The sequence below is a fragment of the Chenopodium album genome, chromosome 1 (genome assembly GCF_948465745.1).
Source record: "Chenopodium album chromosome 1, dcCheAlbu1.1, whole genome shotgun sequence".
Lineage (NCBI taxonomy): Eukaryota > Viridiplantae > Streptophyta > Magnoliopsida > Caryophyllales > Amaranthaceae > Chenopodium > Chenopodium album.
The window spans coordinates 73,491,872-73,502,327 of NC_137834.1; the positions used below are offsets into that span (position 1 = coordinate 73,491,872).

At 38.3% G+C, this 10,456-nt stretch overlaps 1 non-coding gene across 1 annotated transcript; it reads left to right on the forward strand.

Annotated features, from left to right (window-relative positions):
• Positions 1 to 9,933: 9,933 nt before the first annotated feature.
• Positions 9,934 to 10,040, forward strand: LOC145564761 (small nucleolar RNA R71). Its single transcript, XR_014094899.1, has one exon. It is a non-coding gene; the product is annotated as a small nucleolar RNA R71 (small nucleolar RNA).
• The last annotated feature ends 416 nt before the right edge of the window (positions 10,041 to 10,456 follow it).

The window sequence follows — 10,456 nt, forward strand, 5'->3', positions numbered from 1 at the left end:
TTTTTTTTTTTTTTTTTTTTTTTTTTTTTTTTTTTTTTGTGAATGTCGTGAAGAGGAGGAAGGGAAGTGAGGGGTTTTCCTCTTTTTGTTTTTTTTTTTATTTCACGTAGAAAGGAGAAAGAGAAGTTTGAGGGCTTTTTTTTTTTTTTTTTTTTGTAGAAGTATGGGCTTGACTTCCTAATCCAAGTAGAATTAGGATTGTTGTTTGGGCTTGAGTAAGTTAGTGTGTTAGACCACTAAGCTTAAAAGAGAGTTTTGATTACAACCAAAACTTAATAGTTTTAGTTTGAAAATAATTAAAATCTTATTACTTTACCTCAAATAAAATTCATACTTATAAAATAAGAAAAATATAAAAGTATTTATAAAATAAATACTAAATAAATACGTTATTATTAAATTAAAAATACGGGGGATTACAACTACAGGATTGCTGCATTATGTAATGATATTTTAGTCAGTTTTATCTCTAATAATTTTGATACTTTGTTTATTTTCAGGTTGAGTGTCCTAAGTATCCAGGCTTTTGTATAGCACGACAAAGGAAGGAATATATCCATTTGTTGAAATATTTCATACCCCAAAGCAAGTATGTCAGATCCTTCTATATCTAATACTCCGTAGTCTTTTGAGATTTGGACTATGCAAGCATCCAGTTTTAGGATCATACCTCCTTTCAAATTAGATTTACTTTTGAGATTGTTTTAATTACTTTTGAGATCGTTTTATTTACTTTTGAGATCGTTTTATTTTTCTTATTTACTTTTTGAGTAATTTTCTTTACTTCGACAATATACACTAGCCTACTAGCTCAATAGGTAGAGCATTGTGCAAGTGCACAAAAGATGTGGGTTCGAATCCCGGTTTAATACGGTTGCTAATTGATTATGATTACACTATTTGTATTATCTGGGGTCATGATTCATGAATGATTATCTTTTCTTCTGAAATCACAGTTGCAGACTTGCAGTTAGTTGTCTATAGTTGATGCCTTTTGATGAGTCTCTATCGTTTCGATCTCTGGAATTGTTTACTCAACTTGGAATTTCTCTGAAAATGCATTTGAGATTTTTAGATGTGGATTTAGCTGAAGGATAATTAAACCCTTAGATTAGATACACATATGTGTTTAGGCTATGTTTTCTATATCATTTTTTCTCCGTATTGCTCTATTTTGTAGGAGTTACGCGAGACAAAGGTGGATCTGGTTCACCTAATGAGTTGTAAGATTGAGGTTTCTTCATTATGTTGAAACAGGACTGCAGATCACACTAAATGGATAGGAGCATTTCACAAAAAACAAGATTTTGTTAATGTTGTAAAGGTTAGTGACAACTGGAATACTTTTGACTCTTTGTTATGTTACCTGGATTTTGCAAATCTATCATACTACTATGCTAGATTTTAGCTGGGAAAGTAACACTCATTAAGTGAGGACAAGTTTTTCTGTATAGTATGCATATTCTTCAAGTAGATTGATCAAACTGTTCCATTTAAAATACTGGTGGTGTCTGACTGTCAGCTACATGCATACTTAGCTTTGGTCTAGAGAGGTGAAGGAATTGATAGCTGATGACATCAACTAGTACAAACTCAGTGTAAGAAATTTCCGAATATGTGGAGAATCTGTTTGTCTCTTTTTTATTACTTTCAATGTTAAATATACAAGCCTACTAGCTCAACAGGTAGAGCATTGTGTAATTACACAAAGATGTGGGTTCGAATCCCACGTAGGTTCATTTGTGTAATATGAAGGACTAGGCTTTATAATAAAATTTAGTTGTTTGTTTAATTAGGTTTTAAATTATTATTTTTTTGTTTGCTTTTGGTATCGTTTTAGTTACAATTAATTTAAAACCCTTTACATTGAACTTTTGTAATTCGTATACTTTTAATAAATGATTTGTGTTTATTATTCGTATACTTTAGAGCTAATTTGATTTATTAATGATATTTTGATTTACTTTTTAGCATTGTTTATTTATTTTAGAGTTATTATGATTTACTTTTGACATATTTTGCTCTATGTTTGATTTCTTTTAATAGTTATTTTGATTTACTTTAGAGATATATTAATTAACATTTCTAGTTTTTCTACTTCAATGATATCTTGATTAACTTTTTAGTATTTACTTTAGAGTAATTATGATTTACTTATGACATATTTTACTCTACTTTTGATTAAACCTTTACATTGAGCTTCATATACTTCTTTCTCATAACTTGATTCATTTTGTAAGGATATTTAAATCAACAATTCAGAAATATTGGGCTATTTTCAAGGTTTCATAGTGTTAGTACTCATTAAAAGCTAATCAATTGTTCGTATACATCAAGCTAATTTGATTTACTTATTGGTTATTTTGGTTTACTGACAGGGTAAAGTCGTATCCCCTAATAAAAAATAATTACCTAAATCACTAACTAAAGTAGATAGGGAAGTAGGGTCGAACTCCACAGGGAAACAGGTCTTTTTAATCCTAATTAATTATTATAATCTAAATTATCTAAGTAACCAATATTTTTAGGTATGAATTCTATACTACGAAGAATTAGTTTAGGGAGAAAAGAAACAATAAAAAGGAAGCCTAGGGTCACAGGTTCACCAATAATTAATATTCCGAGATAGAACGAAGTAATTAATAATTAACAATGCACAGATAACATGATTAACAGGCTCTCGCAATTTATTAATCAACATAGATCTAACAGGCTCTCGCAATTTACTAGACCTAAGTTCCTATTAAAATTAGCCTTTAATATTAAATCAACATCTGCTCGATTCATCAATTCAATATTGCTAAACATTCACAATCAAATTACATCTGCTCGATTCATAATCTAATTGCAAAGAATTAAAACAATTCAATAGGAAATTATCATGCAATATCAATAATCAATAATAACAAACTATCCCTTCATATTAATTATGGATCCCCATAAACCCTAGAATGAAACTACTCAATCATCATAACTAAGCCAACCAAGTAAATAATTAAAAGCATAATCAAGAAAAGCAATTAAAATAGCTGAAATTAAAAGGGAAGAAATTGTACCAAAAATAAATCTGGAATTAAAGGAAGTATTAAGAACAAAAGTTTAGAGAGAATTTAAGAGAGAGAAAAATACTAAGTAGAGAGAGAAAGTCTAAGAAAGAAGGTAAGCTAATAATTCCGTACATAATCATATTTAAACCTTTCCTAAAACAAGAATTGAAACTAAACTTAATCAGCTACTAAGAAAACACGCGCCCGATCGGGCGCGCCTTTTTACTCTGCCCTTGCTTGGTATGCTGCGCCCGATCGAGCCTACGCTCACCCGATCGGGCGCGCTTCTTCCTGAGGTTTGCTTTTGCGTGCACTCGCCCGATCGGGCGTATGCTTGCCTGATCAGGCCCGACTTCTTCTCTGAGGCTTGGATTTCGATTGGGCTCGATTCCTCAGCCCAATCTGGATTTCCTCATCGGGTCTTGATTAATTGATCCAATAGCCCCGGTATCGCATACCGATCCCTTAATCACCGGCTCTCACCGATCCTGGGATTCAAGAGTGGTCGTGTCCTTCTAGCTTCCGTAGTCGATCCATAAAGCCCGGGAAAATGCTCCAAGAGTGCAATTTCCTGTAAAATACAACTAAAACTACGAAAACACTAGAACACACAAATTAGTAATAAAAGTGGACCGAAAGAGCAAAAAACACTACTAATAACGACCAAGGGACGGGGAACACTATATAAAATGGACATATCAAACTCCCCCAAGCCAAACCTTTGCTTGTCCCTAAGCAAAGAGCTCATCAATGAACATATAAAACATACTTCACCCCAATAATCAAATCAAAAACCAACGATTCAAGACAAATCTAATGAACACGCTTCAACATCAATCAATCATATTCATCTAATCACCCTTCCTCCCCAACAATTGTCAAGTAGAGCAAACCACAAGAGCATATAGAATTCAAGACTATTGCTCACACACTCAACTCTCATTTATGTGGCGAGTAAAGGATGTACTCGATCGCTCTCCAACCAACCCCTTTAATGTGAACAATGCCCTCCCAACTCACACTCTCGTGTGTATAAAAACATTGAACGCTCATCCTACTAGTCGACTCGAAATATGCCAAGTCATAACTTGCATTGATAAACAACACTTTCACATTTACATAACTTCTATGCACAAGGTCGGAAGGTCTTTTAAGCTTGTAATGTAAGGCTAGGGTAAAGGTAGGATAAATTTGGGATTATGTGAGAGAAAAGCTATGCTAAAAGGGAGCCAAATCCTAATAAACCCATGATAAAAAATAATGATCATACACATCTCCAACATAACCAACTCCAACAACAATCCACCAAATATACTCCAAACAATATAAACAATCCCAACACTTACAATAATCACTCATAAAAATATGATAATGTAGAACTTTGAGTGAAAAACAAACTTTGAACTCATTCTTTATTTCTTTTTTTCAAACTTGATTTTTTTTTTTCTCTTTTTTTTTCTAGAACAACCTTCAAATAGAACATTTGAGCATTAATTTTTTTTCTTTTGCTCTTTTTTTTTCTTTTTGACTCATATTGGAATTTTCAACTTTGAAACACAACATCAATATTTTCCAATCAAAAATCAAAGAACAATCACTCTTCTTTTATTCCCACATTGTGCAAATAATGTGCACACCACAACTCCCTCACCTCACCAACTAATAGCTCCCCCAAGCCAAGCTTGGGACTAGTAACCAATGGGGCTCAAATAGGCTTGTAATGTGGCTAATATAAACAATAAGAGGGCACAAGCAACAACATGGGTAACAAGAAGGGAACAAATGTATCTAAATACTCTGAAGGCTACCTAAAAGAATGAACGCCTTCGTCCTCCTCATGTGCATAATAATAAGTCATGAAACACTACTCATAGTTGCAAATCAATACTCAAATTCATTGACATACCAGGAATTATGGAACTATCATACATTCCTTACCAAATCAACTAGTCAAGCACTATATTCACAAGTAGTTGGACAAAATTGACTCATGTTTAGGAATCCAAGCAATCGAACTTCAAATCATGACCAACAAATCCACAATACTCATTATCAATAACCAAGAATCAAAACAAATTTTTCTCAAGTACGGGGCACAGGGAAGCATGATTTACAATTCATTGGAACGTATTTTTCAATTTTTTTATTTTTCAATTTTTTTGTATTTTTCATATATAAGAAAGCAATAAAAACTACACTAGGAAAGCAAATAAAAACTATACTAGAAAGCAAATAAAGAGAGAAAAGGAAGAGAATTACCAAATGAAAGAACACCCCCCCAAGCCAAATCAATCAATGCCATCATTGACTTGGGAGAGTAGCCTACTCCTCATCCTCATCCATCCTCGAATAGCCCCCGCCGTGGCTAGAACCGGCTCCTCCATGGCTAGAGCCACCACCTCCATACCCCGAACCACCTGCAAAGTAGTTAGGGTCCACATTCCCACCCATACCCCCAAAAGGAGCATCACCCCCATATTCGTGGACCGAAGAGTAGTCCACATAAGTACCATACGCACCGGGGTGAGAATACCCCCAATCAGGAGTAAGTGAATTGGGAGGAATAGCCCCCCGACGGGCGTAATCATCATACATGGGATAAAGGCCCCTCCCTAGGTTCCTCTCTATGTAACCAACCCGCCCATCTAAGGTGCTTAACCTAGAGTCTAGGTTTTGCATCATACCCTCAACTCTCCCTTGCCCCGTCTTGATGCGGTCTAATTGGCTCCTAAAAGCCGAAAAGTCATATGGGGCATTGGGGTCGACGTTGTAATCGACCGAGGAAGTGGGCATGCCATAGGTGAAGGGTGGAGGTGGTTGGTAGTGTGGTGAATGGTGAGTGGGGGAATGGTGGGGTTGTGGTGAAGGGTGAGGTGGTTGAACCTCACCTTGACCATTTATCTCGAAAGTATAAGAGGGCTTCCCCCTCTCAAATTTGGTCAAGGCGGGGTTGGGTAAGGTAAAGGCTTGGTCTCTCCTACCCGATTGTCGGTGGACTATCCACCAAGTATCACTCCCCACAGGTTGCACCCAGTTCAAACTCCCTAAATAGGGTAGGTCCATGAGGTTCGATCCTACAACTTTCCTATGCCCATCGGGGTTCCAACCTAGGTGTTTCCTAGCAATGTGGGTCACTAACCCCCCAAAATAAATAGGTGCCCTAGACCTACTAGCCTCGGCCGCATTGGCCGCCCTTTGGAAGTGATTGGCTATCCTATGGGGTATGTTCAATTTTTCAGCGGTAGGAATTATATAGGATGCCAATAGTTCCAATTCATCTCTCCTAACATTTGCCGGTTCATGCCTCCCAAAAATAGTGAGGCCGGCAAATCTTTGCCAAAGTTTTGGGACGGGATGTTGAATCCACGTCCCTTTGGCATGCTGGAGATTCACTAAATCCTCCCCAGTTAGCCTCTTATAGACCACGGCGGTGTGGTCTTGAGAGGGTTCAATTGGTTTATCCGATTTTAAATCAAACAACTTTCCAAATTCTTTAAGAGTTAGTCTCACATCGTTGTTTAATAATCGGAATTGTACATGAGTAATTAGTGCATTCATTTTAATAACATTAAAACTTGAAATAAATTCCAATGTTAAGTAGTCATATGTATCATGGCACATTTGAAAGAAACCACTCATGCCTATACCTTTGAACAATTTTTCCAAATATTTATCTAGGCCTAACCTAACTAGTGTGGGATGATGAATAAAACGGGTAGAGATTACCTGGCAATCGATGAGGTTGACCATCCTAACCCGTTGCTCCTCCGAGGTAATGACAACCTCCTCCCATCCCGGAATTTGAAGATCCGGGTTGACCGTTGGTTGTGGTGCCCTCGAACTCTCACCCCTTTGATTCCTTGAACGTTTTGAGGCCATCTTCTTGTAGAATAGTAGGAAATTGAAGGTTTCTCTCTCTTAGGGTTTGAGAAAATTTGAGAGAAAGTAGTGGAAAATTAGTGTAGATTATAGAGGAAGATGAGAGGAGTTGGAATATGTAAGAATTTTTGAGTTTTGATGGAAGAATTGGAGGAGATCTTGAAGTGAAGTGTAGGTTGAAGGTTTGAAAATGGAGGTTTTAGAGAGAGAAAGTGAAATGGAGAAGATGAAATAAGGAGAAAGTGAGGAAAGAAAGAAGAGAAAAGAAAATAAAGGGGTCGTGGCTGAAGGCGCGCCCGATCGGGCAAGCGTCGCCTGATCGGGCGAAAATTCGAATTTCCAGAACTCCAGTTGCGCGCCCGATCGGGCGCGAACACGAAGCAAAATTTCTCCACTTTGCTCGCCCGATCGGGCGAGCTTCGCCCGACATATCTTTTCCTTCACTCGATTTTCCACAAAAATGCGCCCGATCGGGCAAGCTTCGCCCGATCGGGCGAAAATAGCTCCGAATTCAACCTTGCTTGCGCGCCCGATCGGGCTGCTTAGCCCGATCGGGCGAATTTGTGGCTGAAATCTTGGGTTGCTTACGCGCCCGATCGATCGAGCCTCGCCCGATCGGGCCCGAGCCCAACTCGGCTGCACTCTTTTTTCTCCGATTTCTTTTCTTCTTCAAATTTTTTCTAAGTCTTTATGCCTGTCAAATTCATACCTGTACAACAACACTTATAACTGGTGAAATATCACTCTCCTCGCCTCTCTAAAATAAAAATCAAAAATAAGGAAAAGGGAAACTAGCCTAGAAAGCATGAAATACGGGTTGCCTCCCGCAAAGCGCTGGTTTATCTAGGTCCCGCACGACCTTCTTACCAAGTACAATATCTAGGACCCTTGGCCTAACGCTTGATCGGGTGGTTTCTCACCTGGTCTAGCGGTGTTCAGGCTGTGATTTAGCTTTCTGACATACCCTGTGGGACGCCAAACCACCTTATCTGGTGGATCCTCTTTGACTTGGATTGGGGGATCTTCAATGCTACGCACTAAAAATCCTTCTTCGATCGAGTGTTGCTTCAAATTGTCATTGCGTTCAACACTTGCAACTCGATCTGGCGGAACACTTACCGTAGGCTCGATTCGCACAACTTGCTTTAACGGTTCTACCTTTTCACCCTCAAAACCAAGACCAACATTGTAGAGTGCTCTTTCTATTGCATCGACTTCCTTCTGCCATTTGTCTATCTCATCTGAAAAGGATGCGACACAAGATACCGCCTCTAAGGGATCTTTTTCAAGAGCTTGGGGCTTATTAGAATAATTTACAACCACATTAATACTGAAACATTTCTCCTCAGTCATGGAGCTTTTAGGGGCATTATTCAGATTAAAAATAACTTTATCATCCCCTACTGATAGTGTTAACTTACCACTTCATACATCTATGACTGCTCCTGCAGTGTTAAGGAATGATCTACCCAAAATAATTGGGGTTTGCATATCCTCAGCCATGTCAAGAACAACAAAGTCTACAGGTATATAAAATTTACCTACTCTAACGGGGACATCCTCTAAAACACCTAAGGGGTATTTGAAAGAGCGGTCGGCCATTTGTAGAGTTATATTGGTGGCTTTTAATTTACCCATATTCAACTTAGAACACACAGATAATGGCATGACGCTAACACTAGCACCCAAATCACATAATGCATTATCAATCAAGAGATTGCCAATATGACAAGGGATAGAAAAACTACCCGGATCTTTTAATTTAGGTGGAGACTTATTCTGAAGTACGACACTACACTCTGTAGTGAAAGCTACTATCTCTACCTCACTAATAGACCTTTTTCTCGTCAATATTTCTTTCATAAATTTTGCATATGAGGGGATTTGTGTGATCAATTCAGTAAAGGGAACTGTTACCTTCAAATCTTTTACCACCTCCAGGAACCTACCAAACTGCTTATCCAAGTTTGTCTTCAATTGACGATTGGGGAAAGGAAGTTTGATAATTGGCTTTGGAACATTATTATTCTTGTCTGGAGTAGCCACCTTCTCTGGAGTTGTACCCTGCAATGTAGAATTAGATATGTTAGTTATATCCTTTAGCCCTGCAGGGCTATCAACTACATTGTTTGGTTTAATGGAATCAAGATTAGCATTATTTGATAAAACAGGTTCATCAACTCTGGGCTTAGGGGACCCTTCATAGTTTGAACCACTCCTTAGGGTAATTGCAAATGCTTGATCTGTTGGCCTATTCGGTTGTGCTGGCAGAGCTCCCTGTTGGCGGGCTTGTAGAGTAGCGGAGAGTTGCGCAATTTGATTATCCATAATTTTATTATGCGCTATAATTTGATCAATTGTCGCATCTCTGCTCTCCATGTGCTTTAGCATATTAGCCAACATTGCTCTAATTTCCACCAGAGAAGGGTCAGAAGATGGGGAGGGCTATTGTGGCTGGTTCTTCTGGCTAGCATTGGGATGATAATATTTCTGCTGCTGTGGCGCCTGTGGTTCTTGTGGTGGTGGATTTTGAACATTAGTGCTCCGGTAGGAAAGGTACGGATGATTCCGATACCCAGGATTGTAGGTGTTGGAGTATAGGTTATTCTGCCTATAAGCTTGGAAGGCATTAACTTGCTCCACGGAACTCCTGCAATCCTGCTCCCAATGACCTACAATACCACAATTTTCACAGAGAGCCTCATTAGAATTATTATTAATCGCAGAAACATTAGCTACATTAGCAGTGCTCAGATTATCTAATTTTTGGCAAATAGAGGTTAGTTGAGCTTGCAAAAAGGATACAGAGTCGACACTATGCTTCCCCTTGTTAGCAAATCATCTGGGATTCCCATATTGGGAATTGTGTATCGCCATATCTTCAATAACCTGACCTGCATCATCAACATTAAGATTCATGAATCTCCCACTAGCTGCAGAGTCTAAAATTATTCTAGAGGAATTTCCAATGCCGTTATAAAAGGCTTGGATTAACTGCCATTGCGCTAAATTATGGTGAGGGCATTCTCTTTGTAAGTCCTTGAACCTCTCCCAAGCCTCATATAAAGACTCATCGGCTTCTTGGGCAAAGTTCTGAATCGCACTTCGTAGTACTGCTGTTCTCTCTGCAGGATAATACTTGTTATAGAAATTCAAAACAAGAGTTTCCCAGTCAGTTATACCAAGTGTAGTTCTATTTAAGCCATTAAACCACAATTTAGCTTTTCCAGTTAAAGAGAAGGGAAAAAGAATCTCCCTGATTTGGTCTTGAGTGACCCCGGCTTGCCTGATGGTGTTGCAATATTGACAATAGTCGGCAATGTGAAGATTCGGGTCTTCACCCTTGGCTCCACTGAATTGCTTCCTCTCTATCATCGTTATAAATTGAGGTTTGATTTCGAATTGAACCCCATCAAGAGCCGGAGTAGGGGTGAGATGTGGAAAATTCGTAAGCTTTGGTTGTGAATAATCACTAAGCTGCTTTGGAGCCGTCATCTCTGATTCTGCGTCTGATGATGCCTCTAAATCGC